The sequence below is a fragment of the Moschus berezovskii genome, chromosome 5 (assembly GCF_049115385.1).
Source record: "Moschus berezovskii isolate FMDL1 chromosome 5, NW_MosBer_1.0, whole genome shotgun sequence".
Lineage (NCBI taxonomy): Eukaryota > Metazoa > Chordata > Mammalia > Artiodactyla > Moschidae > Moschus > Moschus berezovskii.
This window is the reverse complement of record NC_142464.1, coordinates 42,298,513-42,319,759: the sequence shown is the minus strand read 5'-3', so window position 1 is coordinate 42,319,759 and position 21,247 is coordinate 42,298,513. Positions and strand designations below refer to the sequence as shown.

The 21,247-nt window shown below is 38.9% G+C and overlaps 1 protein-coding gene across 3 annotated transcripts in view; it reads left to right on the top strand.

Annotated features, from left to right (window-relative positions):
- The first annotated feature begins 234 nt into the window (after positions 1 to 234).
- Positions 235 to 21,247, top strand: part of CCSER1 (coiled-coil serine rich protein 1) — a 1,509,256-nt gene continuing 1,488,243 nt past the window's right edge. The window contains exon 1 of one of the 3 annotated variants that reach the window (XM_055435111.2): positions 235 to 643. The gene's annotated coding sequence lies outside the window, so the exon portion shown is untranslated. Of the gene's footprint in view, positions 644 to 852; positions 1,032 to 21,247 lie in introns of those variants that run through there. The other 2 variants (XM_055435115.2, XM_055435112.2) reach the window with 2 other exon arrangements.

Below are 21,247 nucleotides of genomic sequence, written 5' to 3'. Positions count from 1 at the left end.
TACCCCTAAAACGAAAACTCAGCAACCGGGCAGCAGTGGGTGTGCGCGCGTTAATGCGTGAGTATGCATGCGTGGTAACCCGCGGACGCAGTTGGCCGGGCGCCGCCCTCGGAGCCCCCGCCCCCTCGCGCCCCCGGCCCGGGCCCCGGTCTAACCCCTCCCCCCACCCCGACCTTATAAAGGCAGCGCTCGCCGCCGCCCTCCTCACAGTCCGGGAGCGCGGCCTGCCAGAGATGTGGCTCTCTCGTCCCCGACTCAGTCACACTCCGCGCCCTCACACACTTGGAAGCGCCTCCCCATGTCCCTCCCCTGCCCTCCTCTTGCTCTGCTCTTCTCTCTCTCACCACAAATAGTCGCCGACCGACTGCCAATCCGCCTCTCTCTCTCCCTCTCTCCACAACATGACTGACTGGGAAGCGGTGGCTCAGGCAGAGCAGCTCTGCCGACGCGGGCAGGAGGAGCAGGAGGATTATTAAATAACGCAGCTCTACTCTGCACCCCTGGGAGTGGAGAGAAGGAGCCCAACATCCGAGAAGGGGCGGGAGGGCACAGGAGCGAGACCGGGAAAGACAGTCCCGTGCCCCGAAGACACAAATCCCCGAGTGCCCGGGAGGAGCCTAGCAAGCGGCGCGGAGCCCTCAAGGTAGTAACGCCCCGGCGGGTCGCGCCTCGCGTCGCCGCGACCCTGTGGTCGGCCCCGGGCGGACGCGGCGAGGACCGCCCGGCAGGTGACGGCGCCGCGCCCGGGCCGCCCCGGGGCCGCCCCCGCCCAGGCCCGGGGCGCCGGCCGTGGGCCGGGCGTGTGCGGCGCGGAGACCTGGCCCGGCGGGCGGGGCGGGAGGGAGGCGGAAGGGCTCGCTCGCCGCGGGCCCGCGACTCTAGCGCGCTGCGTGGCCTTTTCCTCCGCGCTCCTGAGGGCTCGGGTCGCCGCGGCCGCCGCTCCGGGGCGGAGAGGAGCGCGGCCGGTCGAGGGGGCAAGAGTTGGAACAGGCTCGGGGCCGCTCCCCCGCTCCGCCACTCTCGGCCCGCAGGTAGGGGCGTCCGGGGAGCGCTGGCCCGGGGACTGCGGGAGCCCGCGCGGGGGCGGCGGCGGGGCGGGGGAAGGGGGCGGGGAGCCCGGGGCTCCCGGCGGAGCCGCAGTGCCGGGACCTGGACGGCCCCTTGCCTTCGCCCGCTCGTCCTCGGGCGCGGGCTTCCTGGATTGGAGGCGACACCCTCCCCAGCGGCGGCAGGAACAGCAGCGACTTGGTGTGAACAAATTGCTTTGTGGTGGCGCATCCAGGGCTCCAGGGAGGGGTGTGTTTGTGTGTGTGTGTGTTTTCGCGCTCTGGACTAATCAAAGCGTTGGTTCACCTGGAAATCAGTCCCGAGCTGAAAGCGCAGGTGTCCCCTTGCTCCGCCTCCCCCCACCTTTTGGCTTGTGTCCCGGGGACTCGTACACGCAGTGCTGTCAGGGGCAGGGTTGCGCGAGGGGGTGACGGAGGGATTTGTGAATGGTGCTGCTCTGCGCGTGGAGGCTGAGTCTTGCTGATGTAAAGGAGGAGGGATCCAGAGTGAGAAGAAAGGCTATTTATGGCAAAGAGTTGTGAAATTTCTCGGGGTTTCCTTCCGTGTTTCCTGAGCTTCTCTGTCTCCCTCTCCTCCTCTATCTCAATTCCTCTCTCCCATCTCTCCCCTCTTCTTTCTCAGAATTAGAAGCAATTCTGCTTTCCATTCCATCCCCACCCCCTTTCTCGTGGCACCTTGAACATGAGATGAAGGAAGTCAGAAAATCACTTGTCACATTACAGGTAGAAAAAAACTTGCTTTTTACAAGTTACTGATCCTTTGGCTTTTATGTTTGTGTGTACTTTTCACGTCTCTTACCTCTTCAGGCCACCAATAATACTTACAGACAAAACATCTACTTGGTTTCAACAGCTTTCATTTCTAATATCTTTACAGTTGAATACCTTCCCACTGATATCGAACACATTTATACCCCTAAGAAAGGCTGTTAACATAATGTGCACACATTTTACCATAAAGCTGGTTTTATTAAAAGCCTTGGGTAAGAAAGAGAAGCAGACAGCTAGGTGCGTTTGTATTGATTATTGCTGATTAGAATTAGAACTATCTATTAAAAAAAAGACCCAAAATACTTTTAATCTAGTCCACAACACAGTTAGCTTGTTTTGGTTTCTTTTCCTGTTTGCTTTATAACAGACAAAAATTCCAGACATAACGTGAAGCTTAGAGAGGTGCCTTAGAACCGTGTATACCAACTGCGTTTTAGCAAATTTATGTTCTATGAAAAATCTGTGTTTTCATAGAACCATTTACTGGGTTGTAACTGATACAGTAGGATAGTGTCCTTATTTTAAATTTGGACGTCTCTAAGCAGCTGTCAAGCACAATGTTTTTAAAACATTGAAATTCTATGTTGTAATAACCAGTTCAACAAATTCACGAAGAAAGAGAACTGACCAACTTACTGTCAGAGTGATTTGTTTTCATTTAGTATTAATTAAGGACACCTTTTTTGATCAAAACATGCCAACTGTTGATGTTTTCTTCCAGTGTGAAAGTAGCTTTCCTTAGCAGTTCTGTTTGTTTTGAAGACAAAGCAGAGTTAAGGATTTATTTTGATTTGATTAGATTTGTATTGGTTTAAAATACATTTTTAACACTGGAGCATGTGCAGTTTTATATATTACATTAAAACATGAACTGAGCGCCCTGGCTCTGAGGGTTGTTAACTTTCTTGAATCATTGGAATGTAGAAGTAATGGGGAGTTTTAAAATGTACTTGATGGGCTATATTATTGTAGTGGTTGAATAGTCATACTTATGAATACTTTTTCTGACACCATCAGAGAATCAGTAAATGTTTATTATTTTAATGATGCATTTTTATACTATAGAATGTTGATTTACATTAAATCGTGAAGTTGAAAATGAAAAAATATATGTATTTTAGATGTTGGCCTCCTTATTGCATTTTATTATGCAACATAGTATTCATAAAAAAGAGCCTGTCATGTGCAACGTACTATCTAGGTATTGTGGAGGAATCTAAGACTTCTTTGCCTCCTGCCCTTCAGGAGCTTACTCTCCTGTTGGGGAAAGTCCAGTGTTCATGCTAGAACAGTTAACAAACCTTGACAATAAGAGATTGCATGTCTAATGAAGACTGCAGGAGTTCAGAGCATGACAATAACATTTCATACTGAATTTTGTCTGAAAAGGCTTCTGGGGTAGGTAAGACCTCTTGGTTTTGATCCTAATGGATAAACAGGATTAGTGACTTGTGGATAAGAATATAAAATGTAAAATGCAAGTCTCCTTGAATTGTAGAAAAGAGCAAAAGATATGAGAAAGATAAGTTTGTTTGAAATAGCTTTTGATATTGCAAAGTGGTTGAATTTGTTGTGCAAAGTGCAGGGTGAGTCTGTTCTTGATGTACAACATTCTGTACACTGTATTTTTGGAATTAGTTGTAAATATTTCTGTGCCTAAGAAGTCAAGTTTTTTTATTTTATTTTGCTTTTTAGTGAAGAATATATTCTCTATACATTAGAAAAATACATAAGTAGAGAATGCTTACTCTAAATATTTAAATATACCACCTCACACTATAGTGTTGAATTTTATGTTGATAACAAGGTGGAATGTACATGAAGTGAGGTGTTCGAGTTACCTCCTTAACCAACTTTCCTTAGTTGGTCTAAAGAAGAGAGTATGAGGTATGTAAAAGAACAACTGTGTAAATGATGAGCAGTCATTGAATGCTTAATATTTTATTCATATAAAATGTATAACTCATTAACATATTTTCCATCATATTTTGTTTTAAAGTTGTTAGAATGCATCTTCATAATACTTAATCTATCCTTACATTATTTTCATTGAATATATAGCTATGATGTAGGACCTGTGGAAACAATTTTAGAGTTGTAGCAGTTTAAAAAATGTTTTAACTATCTTTTGGTAAATGTATGACTAATAAGATTGTGCTCTGTTTATGAGTTTGCGTTTTTAACTTAGTTCAGTTGCTCAGTCGTGTCCGACTCTTTGCAACCGCATGAATCACAGCACGCCTTAGTTATGTGTTATTTGTATATATGTTTTTATACAAACACAAAACTGTTTAGAATGCATTCCTCCATTTTAAGAACACAAGAGGTAAGATCTGAATTGACATTGAGCCTGTCTAATCAGTATGACACTCCAGAAGTATTTTATGGTGATAGTAAGGAAATAGTACAAATATTAGATATGACTTTCAGTAATTAACAGAATAGAATTACTTTCAGCTTAGTTGAATTAAAAGACATATATATATAGTTGACAGTGAATAGATAAGTCATTACAAAGTGCTGCTGCTGCTAAGTCGCTTCAGTCGTGTTCATCTCTGTGCGAGATGGCAGCCTACCAGACTCCCCCATCCCTGGGATTCTCCAGGCAAGAACACTGGAGTGGGTTGCCATTTCCTTCTCCAAAATGAAAATCCTATTAAATCACCAATTTCTATTCATGCAGGAATGGGATGATTTCCAATGTAGTCCAAGTACAGACCAGCATATCTGTTAATTGGTCTCTTTTGAGTTTGGTTTTGGACAGTATGTCACAGGTGTATCACTTTGATAATGTAATCTCTCCCATTATATGACTGACAGCTTTTGCATGATTTCCCTACTGGATAGTGACAAAATCTATTTGCTGTATATTGAGGACATGTACTTTTATCAGCAATATAATCTTCACTATGTGAGAGTGTCATTTAACAATAAAACATGAAGTCTGCAGTGGGAGAAGCAGAGAGAAAAGAGGAGACTGATGAAAGACACTGACAAAGGAAACACACTTCAATATGTAGCTTAAGCTAAATATAATATAAAAATGTAAAGCTGACCAGTCTAAGCTGCAGTTGATACAGTACCAGGATATTGTTATCAGTTCTTACTTTAAATGACTATATTTCATTTTAAGCTATTTTCATGGCTAAACAAAATGCCAAAATAAAAGCAGTTGTTGAAAATGTTTAATAGGGTATGTGGTATTATATTACAATTAAAAGAAATTCTGCTTTGGAATTCTGGACCTTTGACAGATAAAGTTTGTTGATTGGCCAAATTCCTGGCTCTATATATAGACTAACTTAAAATATACTTTTTGTTTTTTAATTATTTACACTGTAATAACAATTTTAAAATTTTGATTAAACTTATTACAATTCTTGAACACTGTAGCTGTGTTCTGATACTGAATAAAATCTAAAGGTCGTTTATAAGGAAACATTCTGTTATCTAATGGCAAATTCTTAACCTAGAGTAGTAATTCTCAAAATGTGGTTCCCTGGGCAATAGCATGAGTGAACTTGTTAAAATGCAATTCCATTAAATGATTGAATCAGAAACTCTGCATTGGGGTTTTCTGTGTGATTCTTGGGCTTCCCAGGTGGCGCTAGTTGTAAAGAACCTGCCTGCCAATGCAAGGGACATAAGAGACACAGGTTCAATCCCTGGGTTGGGACGATCCCCTGGAGATGGGCAGCCTAACCCACTGCAGTATTCTTGCCTGGAGAATCCCTTGGACAGAGGAGCCTGGCAGGCTGTGCTCCATAGTGTCTCAAAGAGTCAGCCATAAGTGAAGCGACTAAGCATGCACACACGTGTGATTCTTACACACTCTAAATAGAGTATTTTATAGTGAAATTTGAAGGCCATGTCTTCCACCTATTTTATATCTAAATACTTTCCTCAACTGGTAGAGATAACTACACTTTAACTGTTTAGACCTCGAAGGTATTGCACTCTTCATCAGAAGAATTTCATCTTAATTGAGTTTTTTCTTTTTTAAAAAAACTTAAATGACTTTGTAACTCCTTGTTGTTGATTAGGGAAGCAGTACATCAGTGTAGAATTTAACTGGACAATAATGAGCTCGGGCTAACCTTATTGGTAGTCGTTTATAAAGCAAAAAATATGCACAGTGTACAAAGGTTGACCATCTTTAGTTTTGTTGACTCTTATGTGATATTTTTGGTCTTGGCATTTATAATAATTTTCTCTGTATAAGATTACAGTTATTTTAGCTGCCCAGTAATAGCTTCAGAAGTGTGAGATGTTATCTCAAATGTTCTTACTGCTGAAAGAATTTTAGATCATATCTTTATGTCTTTCAAGATAAAGATAATGTGTTCAAATCCTATATCTGTCTTAGTATCCTTCTCCCTTTCTTCTTCCTCCATCCTGGCCCCCCACCCCCAGGACTCCTACACCCCTGCCTTTGAGATACAAGCTCAATCAGCCCTTCCCAAAGGAAACCTTCTTTGGCCTTCTTTGCTGCATCAGTGTCCCTTACATATATTGTTTTAGTTCCATGTTCATCTTCCTTATGGTACTCATTGCAGTTTAATTTTATGTGTATTTGTGTGTTTGGTTCAGTATCATCAAGAATTAACAATGGCCAGCTGCAGTCCGTGGGGTCGCTAAGGGTCGGACACGACTGAGCGACTTCACTTTCACTTTTCACTTTCATGCATTGGAGAAGGAAATGGCAACCCACTCCAGTGTTCTTGCCTGGAGAATCCCAGGGACGGGGGAGCCTGGTGGGCTTCTGTCTATGGGGTCACACAGAGTCGGACACGACTGAAGTGACTTAGCAGCAGTAGCAGCAGCAACACATAAATATTGAATAATTGTATGCCTTCATTCTAAGGATATTTTATGTTTTCCAAAGATGGACCCTTTAAAAAGTATTTTAAAATAAAGGGAGTCCCTACACTATATGATGGAGAAGGAAATGGCAACCCACTCCAGTGTTCTTGCCTGGAGAATCCCAGGGATGGCAGAGCCTGGTGGACTGCCGTCTATGGGGTTGCATAGAGTTGGACACGACTGAAGTGACTTAGCAGCAGCAGCAGCAGCAGCTAGACTATATGAAAATATGAGTGTTGTTTTTCTTTCTATTTTGCAAATGATGAGATGTTTGTTAACAACAGCAGCAATGTCTATCATGTGCTGAACACTTCTTCCATGACAAACACTTATATTTGTTATGCTGTGCAGTTCTCCTAACATTATAAAATTTTGTGCATATTTTAGAGATGAGGAAACTGAGGCTCTGTTCTGTGAGCTTCCAAACTACTTATACCAAATATTCATACTTTATTACAATAATTTATAAATTATGAAATCAGTAGATAGATGGTGTGGAGTGTATTCAGTCCTTATTCCTGTTTTAACTCTGGGCCCAGCAATAGCTGTTCATTATTCACCCTGTTGCTCCTGTGATGGCTGTTGTTGCTTCTTGGGTGATTGCAATAAGTGATGGAGAACTCGTAAGACTGATTCCCATCTTTTTATTACTCTTTTCAGTACTGATATATTTTGCCCTCAGTGCCATAATTCCTTTATTCCAACTTGTCAGAATCTCCCAAATTATTAGTAGAAATTTAAGATGTAACCAAGTATAGTTTTAAGAATGAGTGCCTATATGTTGAGAATGGTCAAACATTATTCTCCATATTTGGAACTATACAGCATATCTTTTGGCAAGGTACACACAGAGATTTCAGCACCTTGCTCAAGCAAAACTGATATTTCATGCAACCTGTTAATTCAACTTGTCTCCCAAGAGAAAAAAAATTACCTATCAGTCTAGTTTCTTTTGACTTTTAATCTTCAACTTATTTACTTAAATATGGCTTTAATCAGTGTTCAGATGTTTGAAGCAAAGAAAATATTTTGAAGTATTTATGTATTATGATTCTGTAGAAGTCCATGGTCAGCATTACATTTGCTTTTTCTGAAGCTCTCTACTCGACTAATGGACAAAGTTATGTATTTCATAATGTGTTTAAGTCAGTCAATAACATGAATAAAAATAGATGCATAATAACAAAAGAAAAAAATGATTGGTTGTTTTACTGAGTATCTCACTTAAGGCCTGTTTTGTAGCTTTTTGTCAGAATCTGTTTCTGCCACTGGACTTGTTTACCAGAGCCCTCAGCCATGCCCCTGATTTATGAGCAGTCCTTCTATGTAGTGCAAAGCTTGGCATCTAGTCAAAGAACTTAGGACTTAATATCAAGCCACCCTTGATGTCCAGCTCTAATGTTATAGCATATTTTTAGTAATGTTTCTTTTTTATAACTGAAACTGATTTCTCACTTAATATTTCCCTCTGCATCTTGGTAACTTACTCAGTATCACCATTTCTCATAGTATATGAGCACAGACTTTCTTTGACAAAGCCTTCTTTATTTCTTAAGGACTGGGTTTATGCCTGTGAAACCACTTCATTTCCCGAGCTCTTTCATCTGCCACCAGACTCTCCCCTGCCTTGTCCCCAGTAACTACTTTCCTGGACTTCTAAAACTTTCCAGCTCTGAGAGGTATGCTTCATTCCTAGTACTCTTAGACCTTCATGATGCCAACCTCTTATGGCATATTGTTGTTGTTCTGTTGCTAAGTCATGTCCAACTCTCTGTGACCCCATGGATGCAGCATGCCAAGTTCCTCTGTCCTTCACTGTCTCCCAGAGTGGCCCAGTTTCATGCCCATTGAATTGGTGATGCTATCTAACCATCTCATCCTCTGCCACCTCCTTCTCCTTTTGCCTTTAGTCTTTCCCAGCATCAGGGTCTTTTTCAATGAGTTGGCTGTTTGCATCAGATGGCCCAAGTACTGGAACTTTAGCTTCAGCATCAGTCCTTCCAATGAATATTCAGGATTGATTTCCTTTAGGATTGAGGGGTTTGATCTCCTTGCTGTCCAAGGGACTCTCAAGAGTATTCTCCAACACCACAATAGGTAAGCATCAATTCTTTGGCTGTCAGTCTTTTTGATGGTCTAACTCTCATATCCATACATGACTACTGGAAAAGCCATTGCTTTGACTGTGTGGACTTTTGTCAGCACAGTGGTTGCAGGTTTCTAATACACTCTCTAGGTTTGTCATGGTTTTCCTTCCAAGGAGCAAGTGTCTGAAAATTTCATGATGCAGTTACTGTCTGCAGTGATTTTGGATCCCAATTAAATAAAATCTGTTACTGCTTTCACTTTTCTCCGTTCTGTATGACTCCACCCCCAGATATATGTTGGTTGGACTTCTTGGAAGTATTTACAGCTGGGGTTGTAGTGTGCTTTCCAGACTGAAGGGCAAGTCTAGTTCCAGGTTCTGGTCATCACCAGATTGCTTCATTTTGCTACGTTTTATCTTCTTTTATGTGGCTGTGTCCCACTATGGAACTAAGTCATTCATCATCATTGCTGGCAACATTTTGTAAATGCTTATTGTGTATGTCAGTCTGTTTCAAAAAGGATGTACCTCCTGTGGTTCTTTAACAGTGTAATCCACATAAATGGAATACAGATTCTTCCCTGTCTGGTTTGTTTCTGTAATTCTGTCAGTTGTTTATTTCAAGATGACCTGGGTTTTCTTCATTCTGCTTTATAACCTTATTTGAATATAATGCAGTTGAAATGTCAAACAGCTGACACTCTGGGTGGTGTGATGCCTTTTCCAGTTTCCCCCTTTTGTTAAAGAAAGCTAGAGGTATTCCTGTGTTCAGAAAGTGCTTGGTAAGCCAGGTATACTGCCTTAATTCAACTTCCTTATCAACCAAATTCAGACTAGCATGTCATGTTTCTTATGTATCTGTTCACTGCAATTAGGTTTTTCCTGGAAAGTTAAATACTATGATTCTGTTAGTGAGTTGTCATTGCTTTTGTTTGTGGCTTTTTTTCTTTTTTGCTGATTTTGGCAGTAGCAGCAATTGATACATCATAAACCAATGTAAGATTTACAAATAAAACCAAACAAGTATAAAAACATGGCAGAAACAAATGCAGATATAGGCTTTGACATTCTGATCAATTCTTTCTCAACTATTTTTATTTGTTTGATTGCTTTTGTTATTTATATACAAATTACCAGAGCATTAAGTCATTAAGTCTGAATATATGAAATGTGTTTAGTGAGTACCCTTTAATATAAAGTATTATTTATAATATTCAGGAAAAACTTGAAAGACATCATATGAAGCTTAAGCAAAGGAAAAAAACGTACCTCTATGTAAAAATCAAGTTCAATATTAGAAATGCAGACTAAGAGTAACTTATTTCATGTAAAGTTTTGAAATGTCTTACTGAAGCAACAGTTAGAACTGAACATGGAAAAACAGACTGGTTCCAAATAGGAAAAGGAGTATGTCAAGGCTGTATATTGTCACCCTGATTATTTAACTTATAGGCAGAGTACATCATGAGAAACACTGGGCTGGAGGAAGCATAAGCTGGAATCAGGATTGCCGGGAGAAATATCAATAACCTCAGACATGCAGAAGACACCACCCTTATGGCAGAAAGTAAAGAAGAACTAAAGAGCCTCTTGATGAAAGTGAAAGAGGAGAGTGAAAAAGTTGGCTTAAAGCTCAACTTTCAGAAAAGGAAGATCATGGCATCTGGTCCCATCACTTCATGGGAAATAGATGGGGAAACAGTGGCTGACTTTATTTTTTTTTTGGGCTCCAAAATCACTGCAGATGGTGATTGCAGCCATGAAATTAAAAGGTGCTTACTCCTTGGAAGGAAAGTTATGACCAACCTAGACAGCATATTAAAAAGCAGAGACATTACTTTGACAGCAAAGGTCCGTCTAGTCAAGGCTATGGTTTTTCCACTGGTCATGTATGGATGTGAGAGTTGGACTACAAAGAAAGCTGAGCACCGAAGAACTGATGTTTTTGAGCTGTGGTGTTGGAGAAGACTCTTGAGAGTCCCTTGGATTGCAAGGAGATCCAACAAGTCCATCCTAAAGGAGGTCAATCCTGGGTGTTCATTGGAAGGACTGATGTTGAAGCCGAAACTCCAATACTTTGGTGACCTGATGCGGAGAGCTGACTCATTTGAAAAGATCCTGACGCTGGGAAAGATTGAGGGCAGGAGGAGAAGGGGATGACAGAGGATGAGATGGTTGGATGACATCACCAGCTCGATGGACATGGGTTTTGGTGAACTCCGGGAGTTGGTGATGGACAGGGAGGCCTGGTGTGCTGCAGTTCATGGGGTCACAAATAGTCAGACACGACTGAGCGACTGAAGTGAACTGAACTGATAATAAAACCAACGGGTCAGTGTACCGGAATTCCTAAATTTTCAAAGGAATGCTACCTACTTGGCAGATAGCTCAAGATCAGAGTTATTTGATTTTGTTTTCAGTTTTTAATACTGCATTCATGTGCAAATAGACCCAATAAAACTAAATGTATTTATTAATAAATGAGTTTCTTAAAAGAATGTACCTCCTTGAGTGGTAATTTTTAAAATAAAGTACAGATTACTAAGTTGGGCTGTAAAAAACCGTTATAAATTTGTACAGCAAACATATAAACTTGCAGCAACATTGTGGCCAAAATTATCTTTGAGGTATATTTCCTACAGTTTTCCTCAAGGTGTAAATATGGTGATATTGAGAAATATCTTCATCAACACCAGTTCATTTTTTGAAAGGGTTCTGCAGTGGGAGGGTCTACGTTGATTACAGGGAAAGTGTAATATGAAGCATCCCACGGGGACATTTTGAGGGTCCCAGGTCCAAGTCCTGCTGAAAACACTGAAGGGATAAAGACACTACAGTATTAACTGTCTAGTAAACAGTAGAAAAGAATTGCCTTCCAGGATATTTCTGAGGACCATCAAGTTCATTGGATGATAATGAAGGAAACACATAGCCCCAGAATCTAATATAGGAAATGACTTGATGATGTACTGTATTTTAAATACCAAAAAGTTTTAGTTGAATATGGGATAGATCGGTAAATTTGAAGTTCTGGAGATCTCCAACCCCACTTCCAACAGGCTAGTCCTCAGTCTCCCTAGTCATCTTTGAGGCAAGGGAGCTCTCCAGGGTACTAGATTCTTGCTGAAATCCTCTCTTGCAAAATAGTGCAGAATGTGTTGTTTTTGTTTTTGCTTATCATAGCCTTTCATAGCCATTGCAGATACTACATCATTCAGTTGAAATGACTGATCTTCCATCATCTGACTTATTTTTGTGAGTCCTTCAAGGCTCAATGCAAATGTAAGTTCAAGGATGCCTGCTTCAACCCCATGTAAGAAGCCTGTTCTGAGTTCTAATAGCAGGCTGTGTATATCACTGTCAACTTTACATTTAAAGTATCATACTTTACTGTTTGCTTATGCTTCATGCTCACTAGATTGTAAACTTAATGAGGGCAGAGTTTTGTGCTTTGTTCTCTTTTGCAAACAGCTCATCTAAATCAGTGATGTGAAGATCCTTAGTAATTGATTAGTAAATGAATACTGCTTAAGAGTAGCTTAAATATTGTCCATTTTATATGAACAACTCCCAGGGCTAACACTGTGTTGAGTCATGTCAAGATTTACTTTGAATATTTCTCTCTATGGCTTTTTCATGGACTAAAAACTTTTTTAGGTTACTTGGTTCTTAACTTGAAACCAGATATCCTAACATGGCCACAAGTCTTGAAAAAAATAAAAGGACTGGAGGGACTATGGCATATATACCAGGGGCATTAGGGTATCAGTGAGGTTTAAAGAAGTAGCATAGGCTGATATGGAAAATGAGGGCCACAGAACTGACTGGTTTGTCATATTGTTAAACAAGAATCCCAAACATCTACTCCACATTCATTTTAAGTCTTCTGGAATTTGGGGTCTCCTCTCAATTTCTGTAGCCCAGATATCCATTTTGACATGTTTGCAAATCTGAGGTCACGTGAGGATAGCAGAATTCTTCAAATGAATAAACAAATGTTGCCAGTACCTGTGTATATAATGGTTGATGAAACATATGTTTTTTATCCCCCTACAGTTTAGTTTTCAATTGTAGTGCCCATATTGTCCATGATACTTGGTGAAAATGGAACCTGGAAGACTTCTTTTCTCTGTCTTTTTATAGCCGCGTTAGTGACTTCTTGGACTGCCATTCTTCTTGTTTCCAGTACTCCACTCTCACACATACCATTGAATATTCAGTGTGGCAGTAAGTGATTGTCATCGTTGAAAAACACTTTTGCTTACATGTAAGACATCCTGTCACTAATTTGATATAGATTTACTGATCACTTTAACATGATTGGTAAATTGTATACCTGTCTGTATCTTCCCTTATAGGGACAATTGGCCAGTCCATTCTAAAGGAGATCAATCCTGGGTTTTCATTGGAAGGACTGATGCTAAAGCTGAAACTCCAATACTTTGGCCACCTCATGCGACAAGTTGACTCACTGGAAAAGAGTCTGATGCTGGGAGGGATTGGGGGTGGGAGGAGAAGGGGACGACAGAGAATGAGATGGCTGGATGGCATCACCGACTCGATGGACATGAGTTTGAGTGAACTCCGGGAGTTGGTGATGGACAGGGAGGCCTGGCGTGCTGTGATTCATGGGGTCGCAAAGAGTTGGACACGACTGAGCGACTGAACTGAACTGAACTGAGGTTCCACAGTTTTTCATTTGGTCAGAAATTCCCTATATTTCAAGTGCATGAACTGTAGGAAATGGTTGTGTGGCCTTTTTATGGGGGATATTTTCACTTTATAATTCTGCTTTTCACTTTTTTAATGTATATGTACTATCTATCCTGTATGTCCTGCCGTTTCTCTTCCCTGTTTTGATTTTTTTTTTTACCTATTGCCAGTAGGAATGTTTCAATTATGAAGCATAAAAAGAAAAGTATATATTTTAGTGGTTTTTACTTCTTGGGAAATCTAGTTTTTATAACTCAGAGAAAAATATGGATTCAAAATAATAGTGTAAAACAAAGAGTTTTAAAAGTGTTAAAAAATAAAGAAGAACTTTTCAATAATCATCTTGAGTAAACTCGTAGTTTGGAAAGCTAGTAATTTCTTTATTAAATATTTAGAATTATGCCAAATAATATGATCATCATTAATTTTAAAGATTAAAAATCACTAGTCATTTTTGAGTAATACTAGAGATGAAGCACTCCTGTAAGAACTGTGATTTAATCCATCTAAAAGAAAAGTTGTCTTAAAACTTTTCAAGGCTGTATATGGTGTGTTCTCACAGTTTAGGTATTTTATAATGTCACTGTTAGGAGAAAGAGGTGCTTTTAGGAATCATGTGAATCATTTGTGTTGTGTAAGCATAGCCCTGGGACTCTTCAGCCCTCAGTCAACCCTAGGACTCCTTTGAGACCAAAATTGATGATTGACTCTTAAAGTGTGGTCATGAAAAGATGGAGACCTGCTGTGATTACATTTTCTTTTCCTCTTAAGTAGAAGAAGGTAATTCACTTTACACCCCCACCAAAATCATATTAAGTGCTTGTATAAATATCACTGAATTAAAATTTACTTTTGTAGAGTACTACTGTCTGACATTAAGTCAAAACTTGGATCAATCATTGTTGTCTATGTACATGTACAAAAATACACATGTATATATTAATGTAATTTCTTATAATGGGATTTGTTTTATAAAATTTTTTCCTAGTAATGCATGTGTTTTTAGCCTTTTTTTATTTTTGAGGGGAAGAGGTGAATCAGTTAGTGAATCAGTTAGTTAGCTCTCCAGAAGAACAGACCAATTGTATACATATTGTTATCATCTATCTATAAGAAGATTCATTTACTGCAGATGCTGATTGCAGCCATGAAATTAAAAGACGCTTGCTCCTTGGAAGGAAAGTTATGACCAACCTTGATAGTATATTAAAAAGCAGAGACATTACTTTGCCGACCAAGGTCCGTCTAGTCAAGGCAATGGTTTTTCCCGTGGTCATGTATGGATGTGAGAGTTGGACTGTGAAGAAAGCTGATCGCCGAAGAATCGATGCTTTTGAACTGTGGTGTTGGAGAAGACTCTTGAGAGTCCCTTATACTGCAAGGAGATCCAACCAGTCCATTCTAAAGGAGATCAATCCTGGATGTTCATTGGAGGGACTGATGCTAAAGCTGAAACTCCAATACTTTGGCCACCTCATGAGACGAGTTGACTCACTGGAAAAGACTCTGATGCTGGGAAAGGTTGGGGGCGGGAGGAGAAGGGGACGACGGAGAATGAGATGGCTGGATGGCATCACCGACTCTGTGGACATGAGTTTGAGTGTACTCCGGGAGTTGGTGATGGACAGGGAGGCCTGGCGTGCTGTGATTCATGGGGTCGCGGAGAGTCGGACACGACTGAGCGACTGAACTGAACTGAACTGAACTGATATGTGATTATGGTGGCTGGCAAATCTGAAATCTGTAGGGCAGGCCAGCAGGTTGGAAACTCAGGCAGGATTTCTGTGTTACAGTTTGAGGCAAAATTCCTTCTCCAGGAAATGTCAGTTTTTGCTTTTAGGCCTTCAACTGATTCAGTGAGAACCACCCACATTATTAAAGGTAATCTACTTTACTTAACGTCAAATGTTTATAGACATTAACCATGTCAAAAAATACTTTTCACAGCAATATCCAGACTAGAGTTTGACCAAACAACTGGGCACCATATCTAAGTCAAAATTTCACATACAGTTTAATCATCACAGAGGGCGAGGGATAATATGTTTACAAGCCCTTTCTAGTAGACATGGTAAGTTTGTGTACACGTGTTTTTCCTTTGGCTAGATACTTCAGCATTGGTCACTTGTTTGTATTTGTAGACATAAGTCATCATTCATTGGTTCCTTATGTGTTCTGTTCAGTTCAGTCGCTCAGTTGTGTCCGATTCTTTGCAACCTCATGGACTGCAGCATGCCAGGCTTCCCTGTCAATCACCAACTCCCAGAGTTTGCTCAAACTCATGTCCATTGAGTCGGTGATGCCATCCAACCATCTCATCCTCTGTCGTCCCCTTCTCCTCCTGCCTTCAATCTTTCCTAGAATCAGGGTCTTTTCCAATGAGTCAGTTCTTCGCATCAGGTGGCCAAAGAATTGGAGCTTCAGCTTCAATATCCATGACTCCAATGAATATTCAGGACTGATTTCTTTTAGGATTGACTGGTTTTGATCTCCTTGCAGTCCTATGGACTTTCAGGCATCTTCTCCAACACCACAGTTCAAAAGCATCAATTCCTTGGTGCTCAGCTTTCTTTATAGTCCAACTCTCACATCCGTACATGACTACTGGAAAAACCATAGCTTTGACTAGATGGACCTTTGTTGGCAAAGTAATGTCTCTGCTTTTTAGTAGGCTGTCTAAGTCTGTCATGGCTTTTGTTCCAAATGATTATACATTCTGTAATCATTTCTCAAGTATGCAGTGTATTCAACAGACAACACTAGGCAGTTGAGAACTTTAAAAAGTGACTGCTGCTGCTGCTGCTAAGTCACTTCAGTCGTGTCCGACTCTGTGTGATCCCATAGATGGAAGCCCACCAGGCTCCCCCATCCCTGGGATTCTCCAGGCAAGAACACTGGAGTGGGTTGCCATTTCCTTCTCCAATGTGTGAAAGTGAAAAGTGAAAGTGAAGTCGCTCAGTCGGGTCCGACCGTTAGCGACCCCATGGACTGCAGCCCACCAGGCTCCTCCATCCATGGGATTTTCTAGGCAAGAGTACTGGAGTGGCTTGCCATTGCCTTCTCCATAAAAAGTGACTGAAAGAGGCTAAATCTTCTAAGTGTTTAAATTCTAGTGGAAGAGACACAAATATAATAGATGACTATGATAAGTAAATTTGTAGAGTGGAAATGTCCTTTTTTTAATCATGACAATTAAATGTCATTTTCCCCATGAGCAATCAGAAAATAATTCATCAATGGTTAATATGCCAAGTTACTATGCTTATTAGTTTAAGGATGACTCACATATAAACTTGGGTTATGAATGCTTGCCCACTGCAGGTCCACTTCACTGACAGTGTTGGCCATGACTACTTTCAGTTCAGCACATTAAAGGATTTGTATTTGTATTCAGCCTATGCAAAGGTGATTCAGTATATACTCAAACAGTTCTGACAAGTGGGCTGTCATGTTTTATTGATGATCTTGTATTTTATATAGCATAGAGCAATAAACATTTTCTTTACAGCCTCCAAATGGGTGTTTTCTCATAGCAGTTTCTCTTTCCAAAACTACATTTTATTTCTGTTATATTATTCAGTGAATATGACTTTGTCTACCTGGCTTTTGAGGCTCTCTATAAACTTACCCCACTTTACTAATCCAGATATAGATCTTCCACTTTGTTAAGGTCATGTAACTTAGAGCACTTTCACATACACAGCATATGCATTTAATCCTTTCTGTGTATACAAATCTTGGCTGTCATTACAGGCCTGACTCCATGAAACCTTCCATGATGACTCTAACCCGCCTAGGGAGTTTCCTTTGGCATACTCTGATTTGAGAGCAATACCTAGTTGGCACCAGACAATTAAGTACAGTCTGTTCTGCTACAGTGAATTTTTCTGTAATGTGAATTAGCTCCTATAGGATTGGTAGAGGAATTTTATTAGTTAAATGTGGAAGTTGGTTCCTGTGTGATTTCCCCCAACATATTAATATTTAACTTTATCTGGTGATTATAGCCACATGCAAAGTATGCTAGTACAGGCAAATGCAGAATACAGTAGACACATACCCTTTTCACCAAACTTTCACCCTTTTAAAAAAGGAAAAGGTTTTGTGTTTCCAATATTATTATTATTTTTTTAATTAGAAGTTTTACATGTTGTCTTAGTCATACAGAGTTTTTATAAAAATTATTTTGGTTTTGTTTAGAACTTTGGTTTATAAGTACATAGATTTTTAGTTTTTGCAAAGTCCTAATTTGGGAGTATAAGCTCTGTTGTATATGTTGTCCAGTTTTTTCAGAGTGAAAGAATACATCTATTGCAATAGCGGAAATTGAGAAAATTAGTTTCAAATCACTCAATAGTTATTGAACATCCACTCCATGCCAGACACTAGGGCTCATGTTGGATATATGAAAATGAACAGGGCTTACTTCTTAGCACACAGGAAACTAGGCCAAAACCTTGTATGGGTGGTTCTGTTGCTTACTTAGCTTGGTGGACTCGGAGGAAGAGAGAGAAGTAACTGTGACCTTTGTGTGTGTTTCTCACTCTGCCTGGAATACTCCCTTATTAAGGATTTGTTTAGTCAGTTTCTTTCTAAGCTTCATTTTCAACCCAAGTATCATTTCTTTATAGTATTTTAATCTCACCTAGTGCCATGTATCTTTCTTTTTCAGCACTTAAGTTAGCTGTTATTTTACAATCATTTGTGAGATTATTTAGTAAATATTTTTCTTAGAATGTTCCATGAGAACAGAGATCATGTTTATTTATTCCCATTGTTGTATTCTCATTTTCTAGTAAAGTAGAAAAACAAATGCAAACACACATACAGTTGGTATTAATATTAATATGCATGATAAATGTAATACATATTATATATAGATATATATAGCAGGTATTCATTCACTAATTTTTATTTATGTGAATAGATTTCTTTATTTTTTAGCAACTGACCTTTAAATATTCTTCCTGGAATGAGCAATTATTTTTCTAAACATGTTACTTTTGTATCACCACATTTCCTGGTAGTGAATTAATTTGTTGATATTTTTGGCTTTTATTTCTCTTATACATTTTAATTAAGTATATAATAGAAAGAAAAATATTTTAGGCTTCACAATTTCTTATGTTTATATCTTCTAGAAATTGAAAAATGTCTTAAAATATGCACAGAGCCAAAAAGTTTAAATTATGAAATAGTATTTTTATTACTATTATTATTTTTTACTTATTATTAGAGTGAGAAGGATGACTTGATCAAGGCCCTAAAAGTAAAAAATATCAAGGAAGTAATTGAAAATTTTGGAAGAAAATATTGATTTTTTTAATTAAAATTAATATCTGAACATGACTGAATGACTAACACTTTTCACACTAAGTTAAATGAACAAATAAATCACAGTCAAGAGGAAGATGTTTGCAAGAAATATAACTGGTTAATACCCAGAAAATGTAAGAAAGGCAGCAATTGAATAGTAGTGTGACCAGCTACCCAATAGAAAAAAATAATAGAAAAAAAGATATATAACACTGGCAGCTTATAAAAGAAGAAACTCATGGGAAAGTAAACATGAAAATGTGCTCAATGTTATTAATAATTAGGGAAAAACAAAGCAATGGAATGTTATTGCATAGTACTCATAATGATGAAAATTAAAGTTTAGCACTACTAGCTTTTGGTGGTAATGCAAAGTATTGTTAGCATCTCTTTCTTGTGAAAGTATAAATCATAAACATGTAAATCCTTGCCACTTTGGTAATGCCTAGTAAAATTGAAGATATGCAGACTCATTGATCAAAAATTTCCACTCTCAGGTTTTACATGAAAGAAATTCTTGCCCTTATGCATCAAAATGCATTAAAAACCCATTCATTGTACCATTTTAAAAAAATAGTGGCTAATTGGCAGAAACTGACATTTGATAGAAATTCATTTATTGTGAGTTAAAAATCATTTATATTAGTTTTAAACACACAAAGCAAAATTCTTGATATATGTTGTATATGGTTACATGATATGTGTATATATTTTTATATACCTAATTTGGGATAGTGAGTTCTTCTGGGAGAGGAGGAAGGGGAAAAAAAGATTGAAAAAAGCTGTATTGCTTGCTAAATTTAGTATAGAATAAAAATTGTTCATTTTATGAGACAATAAATTAGTTATCAGAGAGGCTGTGAATTGTCCACAGTCACTCACCCTGAACTGTGTTCGTTGTCCATTTGCAGACATCTTTAATACATGTGAGAGACCTGCAGATTCTTTTCATGTTGTATCCCTCTAAACATTATTATTTGTGTACCGTTTTCTTATAAGCTCACTTCAGCACCCAAGCTATAAGATGTTTTAGAGTGAAAGAAACTACTTGTCAAATTGTTCTATCCATTGCTTTTTCTTCTAAAGCTTGACAGTCTAAATTTGTTCCTTGAAATTTTACTTCAGTCTGTCTCAGCTTTTCTGAACTTGCTGCCATACTTTCCGCGATCAAGTTATAGCTGGGTGATAATCACAGTCTTGCTACAGCAGTTTTATCGTAGAAGGCCATATTTATTGAATTTAATTACAGTTAATCCATTTTATTGGATTAATTGTAATTTCAAACCTTGTGGATGACTTTTTTACTCTCTCCCATTTAATGTGAGGTGTAGGTGGCTAGATGATTTTAATTGAAATATCATTAAGTCAAATGCATGTGGACCACCATATACTTGTAACATTCATCTCACAATTAACTGTTAATAATTGCTTTACTGCCACTGCCTTGGATATGAGTTTTGTGAATGTGGAGTCTGATTTAATCACTGGTCATAATGAAGCACCTGAGTCAAAGCTTGTTTAAGTAGTGAGGAAAAAGAAGTGATAAAGTAGTGGAATATAATTACAGTGTATCTAGTCATCATTCCAGACGTTAAGTGCCAGCTGGATTATTTGGTGACCTTGGCAATTCATAATGCTCAGAATACAGTGTGATCACAGAATCATATACTACAATGATGTGGAATCAATTTCAGATATTCAGATTGCTGTAGTCACTAAGTAATATGTCTATGGAAACATTTCATTTAAATTATTTTTTTCTAAGTCTTAGTTTCTCCTTTGTGATTTTAAGTTTCTCATTCATTTTGATCAGTTATATACTTTTTTTGTATCTTCAGATAGTTAAACTGTTTATATCTAACATTCTAAAAATCAAAGAGATTAGCTTATCTAAATTAATTACCACTTAAGTATTATTTCTATTAAGTTTTAGGACCAATATTTACTTTTGTACATAAAATCTAGGCTGTATATATGTTTGATTTTAAACAAATTCTGGTGGCCAGTAACCTACAGATATCAAATAATATGATAAAATATAAAAAATTAATCTTATTTGCTTTCTAGATGACATTTCAAATATTTATACTGTTCTTTTGTTACTTTCTTCCTTTAAATATTCTGATCTCATAGGTCCCAATTAGATTTCAAATCAAAATATAGAGAGTAGCGCACCTTTCCAATTTAACAAACAAAACATATCATTTTTTATGCATCGGGTAACCTCAACCAAGGTAATGTAGAATGCCACATAAACAGAATAACACTTAAATAATTAAAGAGTTACATTTTAAAGTAAAACTAGGGAGAGTAATGGAGAAGGAAATGGCAACCTACTCCAGTGTTCTTGCCTGGAGAATCCCAGGGACGGGGGAGCCTGGTGGGCTTCTGTCTATGGGGTCGCACAGAGTCGGACACGACTGAAGTGACT